Source organism: Protopterus annectens, chromosome 2.part1, assembly GCF_019279795.1.
Source record: "Protopterus annectens isolate FY-2018-M chromosome 2.part1, PAN1.0, whole genome shotgun sequence".
NCBI classification, from domain to species: domain Eukaryota; kingdom Metazoa; phylum Chordata; order Ceratodontiformes; family Protopteridae; genus Protopterus; species Protopterus annectens.
This window is the reverse complement of record NC_056729.1, coordinates 1,103,132,388-1,103,158,024: the sequence shown is the minus strand read 5'-3', so window position 1 is coordinate 1,103,158,024 and position 25,637 is coordinate 1,103,132,388. Positions and strand designations below refer to the sequence as shown.

The 25,637-nt window shown below is 44.3% G+C and overlaps 1 protein-coding gene across 1 annotated transcript in view; it reads right to left on the bottom strand.

Annotated features, from left to right (window-relative positions):
- CDC5L (cell division cycle 5 like) overlaps positions 1-25,637 on the bottom strand; it is a 1,268,000-nt gene that overhangs the window by 746,162 nt on the left and 496,201 nt on the right. The gene's annotated exons all lie outside the window — the stretch shown is intronic.

Here is a 25,637-nt window from a genome sequence, read left to right as displayed (position 1 = left end):
CATAATCCTTGACTGTAGGACAGAGCTCCTAGCTACCTGAATCTTGGGGAGGTCTCATGAAAGAATATTCCTGAGCACCATTGAACCGAATGATGCACGTCCCCTAGAGACCTGGTCCAGTAAAAGTGTGAGGAGATGCCCATGTAGCTGCTGCACAAATGTAATCTAGAGAAGCTCTAGCATGAAAAACTGCAGAAGCTGCTACAGCTCTAGCTGAATGGGCTTTCACAGGACGTGGTGGGTGAAGTCCCTTTGAGTGATAAATAAAGGTGATACAATCCCCAAGCCATTTAGCTAAGGTAACCTTGGAAACTGGGTTACCTAAGAAAATTGAGGAAAAGATAATGAACAGTTGGTTGTACTTTCTGACTACCTTTGTTCTGTGAAGGTAAAAACATAATTGCCTGTGATCATCCAAATAAGTCCAGACAGTATTCTCACTTAATAGAGAAATTAGGGAAAAAGACTGGTAGATGAAAGGTTTGACTGACATTTGATTCTGAAACAACCTTCGGCAGAAAAGATGAATTCATCCTGAAGGAGACCCTGTCCTTATGAAATATTAAACAGGGGGGCCTACAGGACAAGGCTTGAATTTCCAATATTCTTCTGGCTGAAGTGACAACTATCAAAAACAAAGCTTTCCAGGTCAAAAACTTTAAAGCATAAGTTGCCAAAGGTTCAAAAGGGGACAAAGTGACAGACTGTAGGACCATGGGTAAATCCCATGGAGAAATGGGTTCTTTAAACAGAGGTCTTAGCATTAAGGTTCCTTTCAAAAAGGCCTTACAATGTTTATGAGACATCAGTGAAGAACCATCAAATCCAACATGGAAATTAGATATCGGCGCAAGATGTACTCTAATGGTAGAAGCTGTGGAGCCAGACTGACAAAGAAAGGCCAGAAAAATCTAAAACTTTATCCAAAGGTGCTGCATAGGTATTGGTATTGCTGTCAAGTGACCGTCTAGCAAATTTTATCCATTTGTTATGGTACGGCTTTCAAGTTGAAGGCTTGTGTGGTGGACCACAATGATTTGTCGGACTGGGGAAGTAAGAGAGGAATGCCTGACAATCATGGGAACTGGCGAAGTCATGCAGTGAGCTTGAGATGCTGAAGATTCAGATGAACCATTCCTTCTGGGTAAGATAACCAGTCTGGAGCTGGGTCCAGAATCCAAGGTTTCCAAAGAAGGTGAGGCCAAGGAAGGGAAACCAAACTTGTCGAGGTCAGAACGGAGTAATGAGGATTATTTTGTTCTTAAACCTCCTGGCTTTCTTTAAAAACTGAAATATCAGAGGCGTCGAGGGAAAGGCATACAGAATACTGGAGGGCCAATCATGGAGAAGAGCATCTCTGGGTAACTCTTTCCCTGAGGGGGGATTAGGGCATAAGTGTTGCACTTGTTCAGAGGGAACGCAAATAGATCACAGCAAGGTTGACCCCAGTGGCGGCATATATTTTCCGCCACTACTGGATTGAGAGACCACTCGTGAGGAATTAGAATAGTTCTGCTCAATTTGTCTGCAATCACGCTGGAGCTCCCCTGAATGTGTGCTGTTATTAGAAAGCAGTTGGAAGAAATCACCCATTGCCATACTCTAAGGGCTTCTCGACAATGTGGGTAAAATTTGGTCCCCCCTTGTTTGTTGATGTATCAGACTACCGACATGTTGTCTGTTTGTATTGCCACTGTTCCAAAGGGCAGGGTACCTTGAAATGCTTGCAACACTAAGAGCACAGCCCTCATCTCTAGAGCACTGATATGCAAACTGGCATCCATCTGGGAACAAGTGCCTTGGACTGTACTTCCCAGATAATGCCCCCCACCCTATCTGTGAAGCATCCATGGTCACTATGGCTTGGGGCTGAGGTGAGACAAAGGGACGCCTGACAGGATTTTGTGGGAAATGAGCCACCGAGACAGGTCTTGCTTGCAACGATTGGTGATCAAAATTTGATGAGACATCGGTTAGTTTAATAATGACCAGTGGGAGGCCAGAAGCCACTGAAGAATCTGCATGTGATATCTACCCATTGGAACTAGGGTAACATAGGCTATGGCTGCCATTGACCCTAGAGCCTTCATGATGAGTCTTGCTGGAACACTTCTGCTCTGAATGACATGGTTTACTTGTGATCTGATCCACTGGAGCCTTTCTAATGGGAGTGATGCAAATCCCGTGACTGTATCTGGTATAGTGCCAATGAATTCCAGCCATTGTGTGGGTTCTAAATGGGACTTTTCATAATTTATTGTGATTCCTAAGGTGGTGCAAAGATGAAGGGTGCAATCTCTTACCTTTACGAGTTGACGCCTGGTGGTGGCAGTAAGGAGACAGTCATTGAGACATGAAAATACTTGGAACCCTAGCAGTCTTAGATGCGCTGCTACCACTGTCATTCATTTGGTAAACACCCTGGGGGCTATGGTGAAGCCAAATGGCAGTGCCCTGAACTGACAGTGACGGGCTCCCAGCCAGAAGCACAGGAATCTTCTGGAGTGCTTGTCCATTTTTATGTAGTAATACCCATCCTGAAGATCTACCGAGCACATCCACTCATCTTTTACCAAAAACGGAAGCTTGACTGTACCGAGACCATTCGGAATTTGGTTTGTTGAACTGATTTGTTCAGACTGAGATCCAAAATGGGTCTCCAGTCCCCTGGTTTTTTTGGGCACTAAAAAGAACCCTGAGCAGATTCCGGACCCTCTCTGGTCTGGTGGGACTGACTGGGTGACTCTTTTGTCGAGCAGTTATTGGATTTCTAAGACTACTGCTCGCTGTGACTGGGTGGAACATCTGGGAGGTTTTTTTTTGTGTTTTTGGATTTATTGAAAGGGGAATGATGTATCCAGTGGAAATGATCCCCTGCATCCATTTGTCAGTTGTCATCTGAAGCCAGGCAGATTGGTACAGGGATAATCGCCTCCCGACTACAATCGGACCTCCATTCAGGAGCACTGGTAGAAGTTACCTGAGAAGGAATCTCTGGACCCTGGTTCTGCGGGCCACTTCTCCCTCTTGGGATGGCGTCTTCAATTATTACCTCACCCTCTGACCCAGGAGAAGTCCTTGCCATATGAGTCTTGGAAAGGCCCTTGGGTCTTTTTGAAACATAGCCTCCCAAGCCTCCCACTTCTCTGGTTTCTAGAGTAGGGCTGTTGAGCAGTGGAAAAGTTTAAGCCCAAGGCAGAAAGAGTCTTGCCATCTTTCTCACATCTGGCTAGTGTGTCTTTAAACTTTTGTACAAACAGGGATGGTTCGTCAAACAAAGCGTTGATGAAAAAAGATTTAAATGGCTCCACAAAGTCACATATGCGCATCCAGGCATGTTTCCTGATGGCTATGCCTAAACCTGCTGCTCTTGTCGTCCCTTCAACTGCATGAGCAATTAGTCTCATGGATAAATTGGAAATCGATTCAAGGGTGGTGAGCTGAGCGGTAACCGTATCTTGGACCCCTTCAGTTACTGCTCCTGTGAAAGTGTCTGAAAGCTCTTTGATCAATTCTCTCTGCAACCTAGTGAAGTGTGCGATATAATTCAAGGACCTGAGAGCAAAGGCCGATGAAGCGTATACACACTTTCCAAACTTATCCATAGTCCGAGACTCTGTGTTAGGAGGATGGATAGTAGGACTTTTTGCTGCAAGCTCCCTTTTAGGGGCTGCCGCTATCACCATGGCATCTACAGGAATACCCTTTGCCCAATGTTGCCATCTTTCTCACATCTGGCTAGTGTGTCTTTAACCTTTTGTACAAACAGGGATGGTTCGTCAAACAAAGCGTTGATGAAAAAAGATTTAAATGGCTCCACAAAGTCACATATGCGCATCCAGGCATGTTTCCTGATGGCTATGCCTAAACCTGCTGCTCTTGTCGTCCCTTCAAGTGCGTGAGCAATTAGTCTCATGGATAAATTGGAAATCGATTCAAGGGTGGTGAGCTGAGCGGTAACCGTATCTTGGACCCCTTCAGTTACTGCTCCTGTGAAAGTGTCTGAAAGCTCTTTGATCAATTCTCTCTGCAACCTAGTGAAGTGTGCGATATAATTCAAGGACCTGAGAGCAAAGGCCGATGAAGCGTATACACACTTTCCAAACTTATCCATAGTCCGAGACTCTGTGTTAGGAGGATGGATAGTAGGACTTTTTGCTGCAAGCTCCTTTTTAGGGGCTGCCGCTATCACCATGGCATCTACAGGAATACCCTTTGCCCAATGTTGCTCATCCTTGGGGGCAGACAGAATCCGGTCAAGTCTCTTAGGGATCAGTTTGATGGAGTCAGAAATCTTCCAAGCCCACTGAGCAATCAGTTTAACAAGATCGTCAGTGGGTGGAGAGATCCAAGAGGTAGAGGGCTGGGCAAGAAAAGCCTCCAGGTATACAGGTTCCGCTGAGGAAGGTTGAAGGGAAGTCCAGCCACCTCTCTGTATCAGGATTTCTAGGATGTCCCTGAAGGAAACATCATTGGGGGAGACCTAGGGGAACCTTCCCCGTCTACAAAATCAGTATCCTTTGTGAAAGACTCTTCCAAGAAGTCAAAGTGATTCCTCTTGCACTTTTTCTTTGAAGGTACCTCTTCGGTGGGATGTTCTAGAGAGGTATCCAAAGAAGAAATCACCATGGTGGCTCGTTCCGGAGGCTTCTGTACCCTCTCTCCCAGGGATGAAACTGGAAGAAGCTCAGGTCGAGGGGATGTACAAGATACTTGGCCCGACAGGGATGGCATATACTGCGAGTCGACAATGGAGAAAGCCTTTTCCAAGGCCCAAAAGGCAGCTCCCCATAGAAAAGTGGGAGCCCGGAATCGAAATGGAGTCCTTTGGAAAAGTGGTCCCACCCTGCACAGAGGAAGCCTCCTCCGAGGCAGAAGCCAAGGCCAAGCTTACGAATGCCAATGCCCCGAGGGGCATAGAGGGCTCCGAAAGTATTGAAGTCGAACACTGCCCCTCGGAACCAGCAACGAAGCTTCGACCCAGGTGGTCTCCAGTTCCGACAAACCAGAAGAGCTCAAGGCAATCATCAGTAAAGAAGGAGCTCTAACCAGCACAGAAGCAGTTGGAGCCGGGAAGGTTGGTACCAGGGGCTCCAAAATCTCGACTGGAGTCAGAGGAGGAATCTGAATGGGCATTGAGGAAGGACTGGCTCCAGGGCCGATTTGGTTTGGAACCGAGGATGGAGGCAATCCCCTCGCCATCAGGAGCTGGTCGACCAGTCTCATAACATCTGACTCAGAAAGGCTCTTAGTAGACCAAATACAGAAGGCTGATGGGGACCTAGGTGGTCTTGGTTCCAAAAAGGGACTTGGTGAATGGTCAGAAAACGGGTCCACCAATGGACAGTAAGAGGTCCCTGGTAATGTAGTAGGCCAAGGCTGCTTCGGTACAGAGAGTTCAGTTGGTACCAAAGCTTCAGATGTCTGCTCCAAACTTTGAGTCGAAGTCAACTCATCTTTACCTATTGGTGTTGAAGAAGCAGTCGACACCGAAGGAGGTCACAGGTTAATTTTGCAGGCAGTTCCAAGGAACTGGACAGAACTATATGTGATTTTTCTTTTTGTTTTGGATAAAGAAGAGAAAGAACTGGTTTCAGTCATGGGACCAGATATCACCTCTTCAAAATCACCCTTCAGTGGTCCCTTTAAAACAAGCTTGTTTCTCCACTCTGTCAAGGTACTAGTGGAGAAACCATGACAAACAGCACAATCCTGCTGAAGATGGACAGCACCTAGACAGTAAACACAACAGGTGAGCCCATCCAAATTGTGCATTTTCCTATCTCATTTTTAGCACCTCTTAAAACCAGGTGTGCCCTTGGTTGACTTATCGGCCATAGTAAAAAAATACGGGCCTAAGCCACACTAACACACACGCACAGAGAGGAAAAACAGAGAAAGTCTCTCTATATATATATATATATATATATAGATGGATATATATTGTTTTTTGGAAAGAACAGACAAGAGAAAAAATTACCAGCGATGGTAATAAAGCTTACCTTGTGGTAAAGGAAGCAGAGAAATAAAGTACCAACAATGGTATGTTAGATTATCTAATAGCAGAAAGCGAGATAAGAGGAAGAAAAAAACAGTCACGCACTAATTATAATGGAGGCGCGGGTAGAAATACAGAAAAAAAATATACAATTATGAAAAAATAAGGATGAAAAATGAAAGTAACTCACAAGAATATACTGCCAAGGCTCGAGAGATTGGTTGAATGCTTCTGACACCAGGAAGTGGCAAACGAGATCCGAGGTAATTTAGTGAAGAGCATTAAGGGTAGAGCCTAGCACTAGAGTTTTGGGAGGCATGAGCTGTAAAAATGGCCATGTTGGTTCCGAAGCTCAGAACCGAGCCCAGGTCAAGGATTACGTGAAGACTGACATTGGATCAGACTGTTATGAATCATATACCAAGTCTAAAATTGTGATATCTCAGAGCATTACCTGTAATTCAAGGTCCAGTAATCCAAAAGTCTTGGAGTTAGACACTATGGAAAAGAAATGTGAGAGAGACAGCTACCTACAGGAAAGATATGCAGAGTGGCAAAGCTCATTCTATACTTGCCTTAATCAGGATTGTTTCAACAAGTATTGACTTTTACTTAAGTGAAAAATGCATTTTTGTGCTCACGTTTTACTCTAAGTATTAAAGTCTCTGCCTGAGTAGCTTACTTTGGTCAAAGGGGATAGACTCCAGGCTGTCTTACAAGGAGACTGAATGCAGTCTAACCAATCAACTAAGATGCTTGCCAATGCCTGCAGGTCAAGTTATGACATCTACCTGAGAGATAAATAACTGACAAGCTAGACTTGCAGCAGCATGACAGTTTTCAGAGCGAAATCAAGATACTTTTTAATACCAGACTGAAGAAGAAGAGTTCTCCAGTATAGCCAATGCCCCTTCACCAGAACAGCCTGGAACATGAATAGACAAAATGCACAGTTAATAAGCCCCATGGTACAGAGAAAAACACTCACGGCTGTTCTACCTATTGGGCCACCCTATTTGTAGACTAAGTGGGGCACGGTACAGACTTGGGAAGCTGAACACCTGGCTACTCACCAAAACCAAAAAGTTCAGCCTTGGTGTGTACAAGCTAGGTCTCACAAGTGACACAGGGCATCATCAACAAGAGTAGCTGGCATCAACTGGCAAAAACAACTAGAGCACTTGTAGAAGATGCCCACCAGGCTTACTCCTGGTAGGCAGTAGCAATCCAAGTGCCACATAAATACCTTAAAAGGCTTCATCCTATGAGTAACTGGAGGAACTAAAGCACTCGCATTCCATCCAGTGCAGAAACAGGCCCTGACATTCATAAACATAGCACAGAGATATACAAGCACCATGCACACATTTATTACATCACCTTTCACAATGAGGACTCAGATATGAACATCAATCCTTAATGACAGTGTAAGGCGCATCCTTATTCTCTATGAACTACTTACAGAAGCACATAGTACACAGTGGTATACTAAATGCTCTGGTTCCCAAGTAACCTGCAATCCCATATGCAGCCAAAGCTGCTGCACTTTAATGTGCTGCATGACATCACAGCAAAGCAGGTAAAGGTTATGCAGTAAGGTTTACTTTATTAAACAAATTTTCACTGCTGCAACATATACTGCCATCATGTCAGAATGCGATTCACAAAGACCTTATGGTCATTAGGCATATCAGAGCAGCTTAGATTATTACCAGTAGTGGAAGCTCATCATTGTCATAGCATATGCGTGGGGTGGAGTTGCTTTTATATAATATTATATCTACAGCATTAATACGCTGCATAGCTCTGCATGCTGAAAAGTATATTAGTAGAGAAGAAGGTTTGCTGGGCTACAGTACACATCATCATCATCAGAATGTATGACGCTTTATTCCCATAGCCCAACTGGAGCCAGCCTGTTCAGTCATAGTGCTGTATTTTTTAATTCTGTACAATCAGGTCAGGGGGGAGGGAGTTATTTGCATATGTTTTCTGCACATGAAGTACAATGGCATTATAATGGCAAGTGTCTGCATACAATGCCTTTGCCATTCCGTACTATGTACAAGAAGAGAAGAAATCTCATCACAGAGTACTCTCGATCCATGACCAGATGGCTGACAGAGCTGCATTCCATAATCAGACTAGGTGGACAAGGAACCAAGCTGATGAGCTAGGATAGCATCCCAAGATGCATAGCCCATGGCCAGAACTGGAATTTTACCTCCCGCAAGTCTCAGGTTTATCTCAGAAAGAGAACAAATGAACAGCCACAAGCTGGGTATGGTCCCAACTATTGGGAAATGCAACAGGCAGTGAACCATTTGAAAGCTACTCTCTAGGAGTTAACAGCCCCAGCACATCCTTCAAACAAAATCTCATGTAAAATTCTAACCAACCTGCAAGGTGCTGAGTAACACTCCCACACTGGTCTCATGTGTGGGGGTTTTCAGATATTCTTCTCAAATTTGAAAACAACATCAGAGGGTATGAAAATGCTGGAGTTTTTACATGCCAAAGGAAAGCCAACTTCTGAACTATTCAGGCAGCCAAAGAAACCAATATGTGTAAGGGGATGAGCAAGTTTTAGTATATGATGCACATCATCATTTGTGTCATCATAGTTTCTCATCATTACCACATGCATGAACTTCAAAACAAAAAAAGATGAGAAACGCTGACTGCTGAAGAGGATAAACTTAACCACAAGACCAGAAATTGGTCCTTGACATCATATTAACTAGCATGGTAATATGAAAATGTCAAACGCAAATTGGTAGAGAGAATAAATCCAACCATGGGACTCAAAATACTGACACCCACAATGTCATATGAACTGAATAAGTAATAAGAAGCCTATGAAATATAAATCCAGGGACCCACCTTGATGGTTCGATGTTTGGACTGAATTAAAGAGCCAAAAGTAGAAGTCTCATAATGCTAAGAAAGACACAAGGAGGGTCCAACTCCTGGAGTCATAGTCCAAGCCACAATGCCCTCTGAATGCATGAGCCAGAGACCAAGTTATCACAGAATAAATTGAAAGTTTCTGAATTAATCACTGGAAACAGTTGCACTGCTACTGGAGAGGCCTTTGGCAACAGCATTTTAAAAGGTAGTAGTGTGCGATCCACCGACAAGGTATTTGTATGGCAACTGCTAGCTCCTTCCTCCCTGAGAAGAACAGAACAGTTATGTCCTTCTAAACTAATGCATTCATATCAGGAACACTTTGAGTTAGCAATGTAGGTCCAAGGCATCAAGGCCTCTTCTGCTCGCCAGCAAAGAAAACAGAGACAGATGGACTGATTCAAAGAAAAAGGACAGCCATAAGGTGCACCTGATTTGTGAAATACCAGATGCTTTTCTCTACACATAAGGGACTAAACCTCAGAGATCAACCAGAAAGATGTTGTAACCACCACGGAAAACATTTTCCAGGAGATGAACTTCAAACTAGTGAATCAGCAAATTTTAATGATGATGCTCAAATCTGTCAACCAAGGAGGAAAAGTGCTCTTCAATACAGGATGGAGATGCAGAATCCCTTTAAAGCAACACCTCCCCAGCTGATGCTGAATAAAAAGACTGCCTTCCTACAAGGCATGACGCACAGATAAAAAGCTAACACATGCACGCTGACATATAGCTTAACAGACACACACCATAAAGATGTTTAAAATAAGTTAGAAGCACTGCAATACTGACCAAGTAGGTAAGCATAGGATGATACTTCTGCACCAAATTGGAGAACCTCTTTCATTCTTACATTCTGCTAGGTATAAGGCTTCTGGACAGCTTCAGTCACTATAGGCACCTCAAACTAGGAAGTCCGGTGGCATCAGTGGACCTATAGCAACAGCCAGGCCCTGAAATGAAGAAAGGAGAGCATCCAAACAGCTGGGGACTTTTTGTCAAGCATTGGTAAGGCGTAGACTCAAAGGAACTAAACCTTTTCTCAGATTCCCAAGCCACTGGGAAGTTTGTCAGCTAGCTGTTCTCAGCACAGATCTCTGTACCTGGTTTCAAACAGGTCCAGTAACACTGACAAGAGAATACATTCTACATTTGTTTCTTCTTGGTTTACTGATGTCACTGCAAGCTTTCATTTAAGAGCTCAGACTCAACCAAAGAAAGGACTTGATTGGATGCATGTTCGAGCAGTTTCTTAGCAGTGGCAATGCCCTTAAGCAAGTGCCAGTTGAGAAACTAACTCTCTATTGCTTAATAATTCTTGTAAGACAGCTTTATTCTAAATGACATGGCACTTTGTGTTAATTACCCTTTTAAGGATATCTTGTAAAAGGCTTGCTTGGCTGGGCTGGATGACTTGGACAGTGAGAGGACTGCACAGAAGACACCAGGATTTTATTTATTAATTTTAAACTATTTTTGTTTTGTCTTGTTTTAAAAGTATCACTTTAAGGACAGCTACAGTGTTGTCGCCTCACAGCAAGAGGTTCTCCCGTTCAATTCTCGGCTGGACCGCCTTCTGTGTGGAGTCTGCATGTACTCCCTGCAGTCGAGTGACGTTAAAGACATGCAGGTAGGTGCGAGCGTGAATGGACATGCCTTCGTTGAAGGCTGGGCATCGGGCTAGCAACTCGGCACCATAAAAATCCACTGCCAATCATGAGCGGACTGGAGTTCCACTGTGGCGACCCCTAACCGGAAAAAGCCGAAAGTCTATGTATACTTTAAGGACAGCTACAGCTGGAAATACAAGAACTCCTGGCAAGTCTTAATTAAAGAGAAATAAATGGAATGTGGGGAAGGGGATTAATGTGACAAATGAGATAATATTTTGTAATTTTTTTCTGTGTATATGTTGGGAGGGTAATGTGGGGGTGTAAAATGTAGTATTTTAGTATTTGCATTTTTTTTAAGCTGTTAGTTTTTTTTTTTTTTTTTTTACTATAAAATGATCTTATCTAACTGGTATTTGTTAATGTGAGAGAGAGACAGTGTGTGTGTGTGTGTGTGTGTGTGTGTGTGTGTGTGTGTGTGTGTGTGTGTGTGTGTGCGCGCGCGCGCATGTGCGTGTGTGCACTTGCATGTGGAGGTTGAACATTAAATGATTTAGCTGACTATATGTGGAGTTGCAGGACTACTGACATAACTGGGACTTTTTTTGCCTTGAAGGGAATATGGTGTACATACTTAAGTGATGCTGGTGAATGTTCTGTAGGTATGTGAATGAAAGTGAATGACCCTTGTCACCAGTATGTATGTGCGTGTGTGTATGTGTGCGTGTCGCAGATTATAAGAGTAATTCTGGCTGGTACTCAGGCCCGGGCCTCATTTTGCCTGTTTGATCCAACAAAGCACTGACTGCAGTCATTAATTGGGGGAGGGGGTAGCTGTGGATGAAAGTAACCTAACTTTTTGTTGTTCACTCATTTTAAAGTCTAGATATACAGAGCTCATGTTCATTTATATGAAATAAGATGGTCTATTTATTTTGTAGCTACTGTTTTGGTGAAACTGCCCCCAATTTCAGAGATTGTTCCTGAGTTTGTTTCAGATTTTTGAACATGCAAACAATTGAAGATTACAGTCAGTAAATGCGAGGAGGAGAGGAATGGCTGCAGCTGAAGGCAGCTCACTTTTCTTGTTGTTTGCTCATCTAGCTTTAATAGGACCGGTCTGGATTTGGATGAAAAGTTAGAACAGTTATTCTTTGGGTACTGTTTTGTCTGTACCAAAGTTGAAAATGTTCCTGACTTCACAGAACACCCCAAACTTTGCTTTATACCTTTAGTCTGGGGCAGAAAGTACAGTTGTGTACACTTACCATAAATGTAGATGTTCGAGTGTCTTCACTGTTGCAGTCATGACTGTAGGGTTCTCCCCTGCCAGCAGGCAGTCCTCGGTCGGCCAGAATCCCAAAGTCTGGGTCCGGCGTCGGCTGCTCAGACATGCTCCCTGACGTCAGAGTGCCAGGAGTACAAAGCTGACAGCCGACACCATGTTCTCCAGTTTTTCTTGCCCCCGATGTCAGGTGTTCCAAAATGAGTAAGATCCCATACCCTTTGCAAATACACCTCAAAAGAAGGGTGAAGAAGAGAACCACACAAAAGAAAAAATAAGTGGGGACAGGAGGGAGGGTAACCCAGACTGCAACAGTGAAGACACTCGAACATCTACATTTATGGTAAGTGTGCACAAATGTACTATGTTCATCATGTTTCACTGTTGCAGTCATGACTGTAGGGTTGAATCCCAAAGCAGAATAAAAGGGAGGTGGGTCATAAGGTAGAGGGGGCGGCTAAAAGGCCCTGCAAGACAGCAGAAGCAAAGCCTGCCCTAGACTTAGAGTAGAGAGGTAGATTGTAGTGCTTGGAAAAAGTATGCACTGAACTCCAAGTTGCAGCTTCCAAAATGTCTTTGGTAGGAACTCCCCTGAGGAAGGCAGCTGAAGTGGCAGCAGCTCTGGTAGAGTGAGTCCTTATACTCCCTGGGATTTGCTTTCCATGGTGTGAATAGCAAAATCTGATTCCATGAGCAAATGGCTTTACCTTGGGAACTTGAAGCATAAGAAACAAACAATTGCTCTGATTTCCTGATGTCCTTGGTTCTGTCCAGGTAAAAACGTAGTTGTCTGTGTACATCCAAGGAATGCAAGATCCTTTCCCCCTTATTTTGAGGACTGGGGAAAAAAGTTGGCAAGTGAACAGTTTGATTTAAAGCCACTTTGGAAACCACCTTAGGCATGAAAGTAGGATTAGTCCTTAAAGACACCCTGTCTTGATGAAAAATAATATAAGGTTCCACAGCCACGAGAGCTTGCAACTCCGAAACTCTCCTGGCAGAGGTAAGAGCTAACAGGATGGCTGTCTTCCAAGATAAAAACTTGATGTCAGATGTGGCAGCAGGATCAAAAGGAGGTAAGGTGAGTTTTTCCAAAACATAGTTGAGATCCCAAGCAGGAATGGGTGGAGATCTAGGGGGCCTTAAGTTCTTAGCTCCTCTGAGAAACTGTCTCATGAGCTGATGGGAAAAGATTGGAGGGTCTGTATTATAATGAGCAGAAATAGCAGAGGCATGGATCTTTATGGAAGAGAAAGAGAGACCCTTATGTAAGAGGTCTGTCAGGTAAAGTAAAATCAGAGGAATGTTAGGAATAAGAGGATCAGAATCCTGAGCCTGCATCCAGGAGCAAAATCTTTTCCATTTTCCTGCATAAGATTTTCTAGTGCTAGGACATCTAGCTTCTAAAATGACATCCATAACCTGCTTGGGTAGGAGAGAATGAATCAAAGACCCTGGATTAACCAGGCCGCCAGGCTAAGAGTTTTGACATGGGAGTGCAGAACCTGACCCTGGTGTTGGGACAGAAGGTTCGGAGTCTGTGGTAATACCCAAGGGGGCTCCAGACAAAGGTTTTTCAGTGTTGGGTACCAAAACTGTCGAGGCCAATTTGGGGCCAGCAAAATTATCATCTTGGGCTTGTCCTGTTTGATCTTCAATAACACCCATGGAAGAAGAGGTAGAGGCGGGAAGGCATACCCCGAGAGGTTTCTCCAACTGAATGATAGTGCATCCACTTTCCAAGCTAGTTCATGGAATGTCCTGGTGCAAAGAATCTGTAGTTGATGATTGAGGTGGGATGCAAAGAGGTCTATGTGAGGACATCCCCAGACTGCTGTAATCATCCTGAATATTTCGGTGTCCAGCATCCATTCGTGTGGGTCTGACAGGTTTCTGCTCAGACTGTCTGCCAGGCAGTTTTGCTTCCCTGGTAGAAACTGAGCTTGAAGGTCCAGTTTGCAAGCTAGAGCTGTGTTCCATAGATTCATGGCTAATCTGCAAAGGGGATAGGAATGAGATCCCCCTTGCTTGTTTATGTACCACATAACTGTGGTGTTGTCTGTCCATATCAGTAGCTGTCCTGGTTGTAGAAGATTCCTGAGAGCCCAAAGAGCGTTCTGAACGGCTAACATTTCCTTTAAATTGATATGCAGGTGCTTCTGATCCTTTGTCCAAAAGCCCTGCAGACAGTTGCCCTGAAAATGGGCTCCCCATGCATAATCTGAAGCGTCCGTGGTTAGTATCTGAGTGGCTGGAGGCAGACTGAAAGGTTTTCCTATGTTTAGAATACATGCCTTGGACCACCAAAGGAATTCCTTTTGAAGACAAGGCAGGACGGTGATCTGTATGTCTAAACTGTGGCAATGCTGAGACCATACACTTTTTAGGTACCACTGTATTTTCCTCATATGAAGTCTTGCATATGGTACGAGAATGATGCAGGAGGCCATGTAACCCAAAGCCTGCAGGAATTTCCTTGCAGATAGCTGAGTTAAAGTTGCCAAGGTTTTGAAAGTTGAAGCCAGCTGTAATTGTTTTTCGGATGTCAGAAATGCCATCTGGGTTGTTGTGTTTAGAAGAGCACCCAGAAAGGTTATCTGTTGTGAGGGTATCAGATTTGACTTTTTTATGTTTACAGTGAATCCCAGGAACTTGAGAAGATTTTGAACAAATTCTAGATGCTGGAGTAAGACATCCTTGCTGTCTGCCTGAATAAGACAGTCATCCAGATAAGGGTAAATTTGAAATCCCTTGAATCTGCAATAAGCTACTACTGGAGCCAGGCATTTGGTGAAGACCCTGGGCGCAGTAGACAATCCAAAGGGCAGTGCAGAGAATTGAAAGTGCCTCGATCCGGCCTTGAACCTGAGGTATTTTCTGCATTCCTGCCTGATGGGAATGTGTAAATATGCCTCCTTTAAATCCAGAGTTACCATCCATGCATTTTTGGTTAGCATTGGAAGTAGCTGCTGTAGAGTAAGCATCTTGAATTTTGGTATTTCGAGAAAGGTGTTCAAGACTGACAGATCCAGAATGGGTCTCCATGAATTTTGCTTTCTGGGGACTAGAAAGAGCCTTGAGTAAAAACCTTGTCCCATCTCTGAAAGTGGAACCAGTTCTATGGCTTTCATAGCCAAGAGAGTTTCCACCTGGTTTAAGGCCTCTAACCATTGATGTTTTGGAAGATCCGGCCATCCGCTTGGTCTTGGTAGGGTATGAAAATGGAATTTGTAACCTCTTGAAACCACATCCAGAACCCACTTGTCTTGGGTTATACGAGTCCAATTTAGGTGAAAAAGAGAAATTTTTCTTCCGAGAGGGGCTTCCAGGCAAGAAGTTCCTGCAGCCCAACAGAGGGAGTCATTGAGCCTGTTTTCTATGAGCTTGCAACCTGTCCTCTCCTCCCCTAGGGGTGGAAGCAGTCCACTGTCTTGGTCTATAAGAGGCTTGCGTTTGAGGCCTTCCTCAGGAGCGTCTGTATCTACCCCTCTGAGGCCTGTCTGAATTGGGAAAGGACCAATTTTTTGTAGGCCAATTCCTACTAAATCTGGGTGGCTGTACTTGCAAGAAATCTTTAACCGTTTGCATGGATTTTGCCTTGTCCTCCATCTTCTTTATCACCTCTTCAGCCTTAGGTCCAAACAAAACATAATGCTCAACAGGAGCATCCAATAACTTAGCTTTTACTTGATCTGGCAAATTTTGTTCCTTTAACCAAGCATGCCTTCTAATGACTGTACCAGAGGCAGCAGCCCTACAAGAAGCCTCCAAGGCATCAAATCCACAGTGTAAACCATGCTTCCCAACTTGTTCAGTGGCATGCATTAAATCATGTAATTCCTTATCATCTGCACAGGCGAAAATGGTAGTTAGCTTTTGTTTCAAAACAGACAGAAGAAATTGCTGGTATTTCAGCATATGAAATTGACAGTTTAAAGCCCTAATAGATAAAGTAGCAGAAGTGTACACTTTTTTGCCCCATCTTTCTAAAGATCCGGAATCCTTCTCAGTGAGAATGGGGTTTTTAGCAGTAGCGGCCTTAACCCCCTTAGGACCCTGAGAAATGGTTTCGGCATCAGCAGTAGGATTCTTGTATAAAAACTGGTGGGAATCAGGAACCCTATAATATCTGTCTGGCTTAACAGGAGCTGGAGGAAAAGAGTCAGGAATTCCCTCATTTCATATAAAGTTTCCCCAAAAGAGAAATCTTCAGGGGGAGAAGCTGAAGGAATGGATTCCTCAGCATCAGAATCCTCATAAGGAGGGAAAGAATATTCCTGGTCAGAAGAAGAAACTGAATAAACAGAAGCCTGATCAGAGGAGTCATAATACACTTCCTGCCTTGGCCTTTTATCTGGAGGGGGATGTGAACCCCTAATCATAGTAAGTAAGTCCTCCGCCATCTTAAGTAATTGTTTCTGAGACTTGGGTGCCGGATCAGAAGAGGCCTGGGCTGTAGTCTTTGATTTGGAAGGAGTCTTTGCCTTTATTAAAAGATGAGTAGGCCTGAAAACCCCTTCGGAAGCTGGTACCTGCACTGCGGCTCCGGACCCATCTGAAGGAGCGTTGTCCGAAGGTCCTGCAACAGAAATATTCAAAGGCCTAGTTGGCTCCTCGTGGGAGTCCGTTTCGGCCATCGGTTCCGAAATGGCCGACGACAGGGGCTGCAAAAGCGCCTCACTGACGACGGCCGAGCCTGAAGCTGGCTCTGCTTGTACAATATCGTCCGATTTGGACTTTGGAGGCCTGTCTTTATCCTTGCGTCGTTTGTGAACTCCGGTAGCCAGAACTGAATCCGACGACATTTTGTAATTAAAACGCCTACCGAAGTAATGAAATGCAAAATCGTACCTTCGTTTAATTGTACGTTGATTGAATCTAGCACAAAACCGACAACTAGCTACGTCGTGGTCAGGGCCTAAGCAAGGAATACAGTAAGAATGAAAATCCTTATGAGGTATTTGCTTCCCACAAGAAATACAATTATTAACTTTTTCTGACATCGGACTGGAGCAAGAAAAAAGTTTCCCCAACGGGATACTCAGCTTTGAGTAGGAGAAGAAAGTCTTCGGACTGAAGTCGTTTAGAAAAAATTGTCAGGAGTCAGCCGACCGGCAAATGCGAACTGCTATCACCGCACGGCAAGAAAGACTGGAGAACATGGCGTTGGCTGTCAGCTTTGTACTCCTGGCGCTCTGACGTCAGGGAGCATGTCTGAGCAGCCGACGCCAGACCCAGACTTTGGGATTCTGGCCGACCGAGGACTGCCTGCCGGCAGGGGAGAACCCTACAGTCATGACTGCAACAGTGAAACACGATGAACATCTGAGGATTGCGGTGTAAATGGGGGGCTAGCTGTGGCTGAAGGCAACTTGAGGCTTGTCATTTGCTCAATTTAATGTCTGGCTTTTATAGGACTTGTGTGGGGTTTTTTTGTATGAAATAAGTGGGAATATTTATTTTGTGACAACTGTTTTGCTGAAACTGTCCCAGATTTCACAGAATGTCTCAGACTTTGCTTCAAATTTATGGCCTACCAATAACAGAGGACTGCATTCACTAAATGGGGAGACTAGCTTTTATTTATTTGCTATTTGCTCACTGGTTAAGTGGACTAGTCTATTGATATTCTTCAGCCATGACCCAAATTCAAGCAGAAAATACAACATGGTCATTCTAATCAACAACATTATTTACAGAAGGAGTAACGTAGCAACATGAAGAACATAATGGTAAGATTCAAAGCAGAAAGGGTAAGATTAAAAGATCCAGTCATAATGCACTGAGAGAAAAAGAAGAAATATATACACAAAATGCAAGCCAAGACATTCATAACAAAGTACAATCATACATAAAACAAACTTCAACATACACATAAAATATACCCATACAAAATACCACATTAAGAGGCTGAGAAAAGCTTCTTAAATGTATTCTATTTTTCATGATATTGGATAGTATGTTACCTAACCACTATCATTGCAGCAGTTGTGGGCTAAAGTGCGACTTTGAAGCTTTTTAATGATTTCTATATTTTTCATGTCAGAAACAGGTGGTTGCAGGTAGCAAGTCCTAATATAGAGAAGGCTCTCTCATCTACAGCACTTTTAAATAGAAGGGAGTACTACACAGAAATTATTGTCCTAAATACTTCTGAGTACAAACTGATCATCTTGTAAACATACTTTCACTCATAAGGGGGACAGCAACTATATTTTAAAATCTTGTAAATTAAGAGTTCATAGGTATGTACTAGGCTAATGGCCCTGGAGCCTTTACAAGCCTAGCCCATAGGATTACCCTGGCATCATGCCACCCAACCTTAGTTCCCTGTGCCTCTGTCGAGTAGAGTCACTGGAGTGATCCCTGGGGTGAATTTTCTATTTCCCATCCACTCATCAAGATTTCTCTTGAAGAGGGCCAGTGAGGTGCTCTATTTGACATGCACGGGAAGTCTATTCCATAGCATGGGCAGTCTCTGGGTTATTAACCTGTCCCTCCAGAATGTTCTGTTGACTGTGGTAACAAGGTTCAGGTCTCTGAAGCGTGTGGTGCGGAGGGACTGGCATTTCTTTAGATGTAGCATTTCTAACAGCGTTGGGTCACACATGGCTTTGTAAGTCAAGCAGAGATCGGCTCTAAGTAGGTGATATGAGACAGAGAAAAGTTGGAGTTTTTTTTTAGTCTTTCCATATAGGACAAGTGTATAAGGCCTAGGATCCTCTTTGTGAGGTACTTTTGCGGCCTTTGTAGTTGTTGCGGGTGTCTAGTGAGGTACATACCAAATGGGGCATTATACTCGATGATTGGCCTAATGAGGGAAGAGTAGAGGGAGATAATGACCTCTTGCTTACTGGATGCAAAACCCTTAGTAATGACATGTGCAACATAGAAGGACTTTCTGACCACAGTGGCAATGTGGTGGTCAAAAGAGAGGTTACTGTCAACCTGTGTTTCCAGATCTCTTACAACTCCTTCTGTCTTCAGTGGACTACCATCGATGTGGTAATTCATGGGAACCAGGTTCTGAGCTGATGTCTGGAGTGGGAGGCAAAGAGGTCGACCTTCGGGGTGCCCCATTTCTGGGTTACAAGGGTGAAGGTTCTGTGATCTAGATGCCACTCGTGTGCGTCTAGCAGGTTTCTGCTTAAGTTGTCTGCCAGAAAGTATAAAGGGCCTGGCAGGAACTGTGCTAGCAGGTGTAGTTGCATGGCTGAGGCTGTGTTCCAAAGGATCATGACGAGCCTGCCTAGAGGATACGAGTGAGTCCCTCCCTGCTTGCTGATGTACCACATCACTGTGGTGTTGTCTATTTTGATCAGTAGAGGCCCCGGGGAGAGTAGGGGTCTGAAAGCTGTCAGGGCGTGATGAACAGCTAGCATCTCTTTTTGTTTGATATACAGATGTATTTGATTTGGGCACCAGCAGACTGAATGCACCTGCCATCCAGGTGTGCACCCCAGGCATAGTCTGATGGGTCTGGGCAGCATGGGGTTGTGAGAAGGGACATCCACTGTTGTGGTTGCATGCTGCTGCCCACCAAAGAAAATCTTTCCTTAGACAAGGTATCATTGTTATGAGAGTTTCCAGGTCTTGAGAGTGTTAACACCAAAGGCTTTTTATGTGCCATTATGGTTTCCTCATATGCAGTTTGGCATATGGAATGAGTAGGATGCAGGAGGCATGAACCTTAGAGCTTCCAGGACTTCTCTTGCAGATAACTGGGTTCTGGTGGCTAGTTGAGAAGTAGCCATCAGATAGGCTTGTTTTTCTGGAGTAAGGGATGCCATCTGGGATGCTGTGTCCAGGCTTGCTCCAAGGAATACAATTTTTTTGTGTAGGAGCTAGTTTTGATATCATTTCATTGATAGTATGCCCCATGGAGGTCAGCAGGTCCTTTACAAAGGTCAGGTGCTGTGGCAGCTTTTCCTGACTGTCTGCCTGAATCAGGAAGTTGTCCAAGTATGGGGAAGTTTGATTTTTTTTTTTGTCTGCAAAAAGCAATGGCGGGAGCCAGACATTTTGTGAAAACTCTGGGAGCAGTGGATAAGCCAAAGGGAAGCACAGAGAACTGAAAGTGCATAGATCCTGTCTGAAACGTACGTATTTCCTGCAAGATTCCTTGATTGAGATGTTGTAAGTAGGCCTCTTTTAGGTCTAGGATGGCTAACCAAGCATCCCTTGGAAAGCATTGGTAGAAGCTGCTGGAGGGTGAGCATTTTGAATTTTGGTATCACCAGAAAGGTATTTAGAATGGATAGCTTTAGGATGAGGCACCATGTGCCCTCTTTTCTGGGTACTAGGAAGAGTCTGGAGTAGAAACCTAAGCCTATCTGTTCTGCAGGAACAGGCTGAATTGTCCTCATGGAGAGCAGGGAAAGGACTTGGCCTCTGTCCACTGGTTTGGAGGAAGATCTGGGAACTCTTCTGGGGTTGGCGGAGTAGGGAAATAAAATCTGTATCCCTGGGACACTATGCTGGGGACCCATCGGTCATTGGTAATGGTGGCCAAAGTGCTTGCGTGGAAGGAGAGTTTTCCTCCTAGGGGCAGAAGCAGGTGGGCAGAGGTAAGGGGTGGAAGTGAAAAGTCATTGCGAGTTCTTACCATAAGGGGGTGGCTTTGCACTCCCTGTTTTGGAAGAGGAGGAAAGTACAGTTGTGTACACTTACCATAAATGTTGATGTTCGAGTGTATTCACTGTTGCAGTCATTACATTTGGGTAATCCTGCTGGCAGGTTGCCCTCAGTCGGCCTGAATTCCAAAGTCTTGGGTCCTGCATCGGCTGCTGTCGCCCCTTCCCTGACGTCAGGTCGTCAGGGGTATAAAAGAAGCAGCCTACTCCATTTTCTTCAGTTTTTCTTGCCCCAGATGTCAGGTGCCCCCTAAAAGGGTAGCGAAAATTTATATATATATATATATATATATATATATATATATATATATATATACATACATACATACACCAATATAAACTTTACCTTCATCTACAAGCAAATACACCACATAGGTTGTATAAATCAGAGAAGAAAAGAAAAGTTCCAGCAGAAAAAAGGGGAATGTCGGGTGGGTAACCTGGACTGCAACAGTGAATACTCTCGAACATCTACACTTATGGTAAGTGTACACAACTGTACTATGTTCTTCGTGTTTCACTGTTGCAGTCATTACATTTGGGTAGAGTCCCAAAGCTATGGTTGGGAGGCTGGGGCTAAACAGCAGTAGGAGCAGTTATGAGGGCCTGCAGAACTGCAGTGGCAAAGCCTGCCCTGGATTGTGGCAGATGATAGTGCTTTGTAAAGGTGTGCAATGAACTCCAAGTAGCAGCCTCTAATATGTCTTTGTTGGTATGCCCCTGAAAAAGGCTGATGAAGTGGCTGCAGCTCTGACTGAATGTGGCCTAATGCCCTTAGGCACTGACTTGCCATGGTGTAAATAGCAGAAACGAATGCAGTGGTCTATCCACTTTGAAACAGTCTACTTTGAGATAGCCTTTCCTTGTTATCCTGCATCATATGCCACTAGTAATTGCTCTATCTTCCTGAAAACTTTGGTTCTGTCCAAGTAGAATCTAAGCTATCTGTGCACGTCCAAAGAATGCATAATTCTCTCCCCCTTGTTCTGTGGATTTGGATGAAATGTTGGCAGATGAACTGTTTGGTTAAGAGCCACACTGGACACCACCTTAGGGATAAATGTTGGGTTTGTCCTCAGAGACCCCCTGTCTGGATAATAAATGATAAAAGGTTCCACAGCCATGAGTGCCTGTAGCTCTGAAACCCATATTGCTAAGAGCAGAGCTGTTTTCCAAGATAAAAACTTTATATCAGCTGTAGCAGCTGGCTCAAAAGGAGGCAGGGTGAGTCTTTCCAAGACATAGTTGAGGTCCCATGCAGGTATTGGTGATCTCCTTGGAGGCCTTAAGTTTTTGGCTCCTCTGAGGTACTGCTTTAATAAAGGATGAGAAAAGATTGGTGGCTCTGTATTGTAATGAGCTGAAATGGCAGAGGCATGAATTTTAATTGATGAAAAGATAGGCCTTTGTCCAGCATCTTAGTTAAGTATTGCAAAATCTGAGGAATATTTGGTACAGCTGTATCAGTTCCTTGTGCCTGGTTCCAAGCACAGAATCTCTTCCATTTTCCAGCATAAGATTTTCTAGTACTAGGCCTTCTGGCTTCCAAAATGACATCCATCACAGCTTTACTGAGAGGTGTGTTTTGTATGATTACATTATCCGCCATGCTGCCAGGTTTAAAGTACTGAGTTGGCTCTGCAGGATCTGCTTGCTTTGCTGGGACAGTAGATGAGGTATTTGAGGTAAGGCCCAAGCTGGGCATTGAGACAAGTTCCTTAGGATTGGATACCAGTACTGGCGGGGCCAGTCTGGGGCAATCAGTATCATCTTTGGCTTCTCCTGTCTGACCTCTAGGAGTACCTTGGGGAGGAGAGGCAGTGGAGGAAAGGCATACACTGATAGGTTTTTCCAGCTGAAAGATAGGGCGTCCACTTTCAATGCTTGGCTGTGATAAGTCCTTGTGCAGAATCTTTTTAGTTGGTAGTTGTGAGGGGAGGCGAATAGATCTATGTCCAGGCATTCCCATTTCCTTGTTATCATGCTGAAGACTTGTGGATCCAGTTGCCACTCGTGGGGATCCATGAGGTTTCTGCTTAGTTCATCTGCCAGAGTGTTTTTCTTTCCTGGCAGGAATTGTGCCTGCAGATGTGCATGGTAAGTCAATGCTGTGTCCCACAAAGTCATGGTTAGTCTGCAAATGGGGTAAGAATGCATGCCCCCCTGCTTATGTACCACATGACCGTGGTGTTGTCTGTCTTTATCAGTAGTTGTCCCGGATGAAGTAGGTGCTTGAAGGCTGTCAGGGCATTTTGAACAGCTAGCATCTCTTTTTGATTGATATGTAGATGCATTTATTTTGAGGACCATGTGCCCTGAATGCATCGTCCTGCCATGTGGGCCCCCCAGGCATAATCTGAAGCATCCGTTGTTAGTGTCTGCCTGGTTGGGGGTAATGTGAATGGCTGTCCCTTGTTCTGGTGACAAGCCTTCACCCCCCATCGAAACTCCTGTTGCAGGCAAGGAATGAGGGTAATTAATGTTTCCAGGCTGTGACAATGTTGAGTCCAAACACCTTTTAGATACCACTGTAGTTTCCTCATATGCAGTCTGGCATATGGAATTAGCAGAATGCAGGATGCCAGAAAGCCCAAAGCCTGCATAATTTTTCTTGCAGATAACTGGGTCTTTGTTGCCAACATTTTGAAGTAGGAAGTCAGTTGCCTTTGTTTGTCTGGCGTGAGATAAGCCATCTGGGCAGTTGTATTTAAGCTTGCACCCAGGAATATTATCTCTTGAGAGGGTACTAGTTTTGATTTCTTTTCGTTTACTGTGTACCCTAGGCAAATTAATAATCTTTTTACAAACGCCAGATTTAGTAGAATGTCCTTGTTCTCTGCTTGAATAAGGCAATCAACCAAGTAAGGATATATATATGAATTCCTCTTTGTCTGTAAAATGCAATTACTGGTGCCAGCCATTTTGTGAAGACCGTGGGCGCAGTAGATAAGCCAAAGGGCAGCGCAGAGAATTGGTAGTGCATTGAGCCAGCTATGAATTGGAGGTATCTTCTGCAAGATTGTCTTATTGTAATATGCAGGTATGCCTCTTTTAGGTCCACAGTTACAAGCCAAGCCTTCTTGCCCAGCATCGGCAGAAGCTGCTGCAGAGTCAACATTTTGAATTTTGGAACGTCCAGAAATGTATTTAGACTAGACAGGTCCAGTATTGGTCTCCAGTCTTTGTCTTTTCTGGGTAACAAGAAAAGTCTTGAGTAAAATCCTTGTCCCTGCTCTTGCTGTGGTACTTGCTGAATGGCTCTCATGTCCATGAGGGATAAAACTTGTTTTTGTGCCTCTGCCCATTGATTGCGTGGCAGGTCTGGCATACCTTTTGCCCTTGGCATGGTGTAAAAGTGGAACCTGTAGCCCTGGGACACTATATTCAAGACCCATTTGTCCTGGGTGATCCTGTGCCAATTTTGAGAAAAAAGTGCTAGTTTTCTCCCTAAGGGGGCTGCCAAAAGATGAGTGCTTGGTGTTGGCAGAGGAAAGTCATTGGGACTGTTTCCTGTATGGCTGTGATTTGTCTTCTCCGCTTTTGGAGGTAGAAGCGCCCCACTGTTTAGGCCTGTATGAGCCCTGGGGCTGGGATCTGCCTCTGCCTTTGGGGCATTTGTATCTGCCTCTTTGTGGCCTGTCTGACACTGAGAAGGACCAATTCTTTGTAGGCCAGTTCTTGCTAAATCTGGGTGGCTGTACCTGTAAGAAATCCTTTACTGTTTGCATAGATTTCGCTTTGTCCTCCATTTTCTTCAACACTTCCTCTGCTTTAACACCAAATAATGTATTATGCTGTAATGCAGCATCTAATAATTTTGCTTTAACATGATCAGGCAGATTCTGTTCCTTAAACCAAGCATGCCTCCTAATGACAGAACCCGTAACTGCAGCCCTGCAAGAGGCCTCCAGAGAATCAAAACCACATTGCAATATATGCTTTCCCACTTGTTCAGCTGCATGCAATAAATCCTGCATTTCCTTATTTTCTGCACAATCAGAATTGGTCAACATTTTCTGTTTTAACAGAGACATTAAGTATTGCTGACATTTAAGCATATGAAATTGACAATTTAAAGCCCTCACAGCCAAAGTAGCAGAAGTGTAAACCTTTTTCCCCCATCTGTCTAGTGCCCTTGAATCTCTATCAGAGGGGATAGGGTTTTTTGCAGTAGAAGCTTTGACCCCTTTGGGACCCTGAGAAATAGTTTCTGGGTCAGCAGCAGGGTTTTTATAAAGAAATGTATGTGAATCTGGAACCCTGTAGTATCTGTCTGGTTTAACAGGGGCAGGAGGTAAAGAGTCAGGAGAAAGTCCGGACTCTGAAAATACATCGTCTAATATAGGAGGAATAGCCAAAGGCCTGTGCTGAGGTAGTAAAAGGAAATCTCTAAGCCTTTTCTTAGATTCTGAGTAGTCGTGGCTCTCCCAGGGGAAGTGATCCCTCATGGTATGCAGGGTTTCCCCAAAAGAATAATCCTCAGGCGGTGAGGCTGAAGGGATAGATTCTTCAGCATCAGAATCAGAATCCTCATAAGGAGGAAGAGAGTATTCCTGTTCAGAGGAGGAGTCAGAGGAAATGGAAACCTGATCTGAAGATTCATATTCTGTCTCTTGCCTAGGCCTCTTGTCGGGAAGGGGATGGGAACCGCAGATCAAAGTAATTAGGTCTTTGGCCATTCTGATCATCTGTTTTTCAGGCATGGTAGTCTGTCCAGGAGAATGCTGTACTTGTTTCTTTGTCTCTAGAACTGCTTTAGTCTTTGCTTTGGAAGCTGAAGTAGGCTTTACATATAACTGTGTAGGTCTGAAAACACCCACAGAAGCCGATGCCTGCTCAGCGGATCTGGACCCATCTGAGGGATAGTTTCCGAGTGTCCAATACCTTGAGTATCCAGAGGCCTAGCTGGCCCCACGTGGGAGTCGTCAGCGGCCTGTGGCTCTGAGGTAGCGGGTGCCAGGGGCTGCGAAAGCGCCTCACTGAGAACCAGCGAACCGGCGACTGGCTTAGAGGAAGCCTCGTCGGTTTTGGACCTCGGGTGCCTGTCCTTTTCTTTTTCCTTGTGCTTTTTATTAAACACTGGCCGCCGGCTGTTCCGACGGCATTATATAATTGAATCTTCGGCCAAAGTAATGTAAGGCAAAATCATGCAGACGCTTAATAGTGCGTTGGTTAAATCTAGCACAAAACCAATA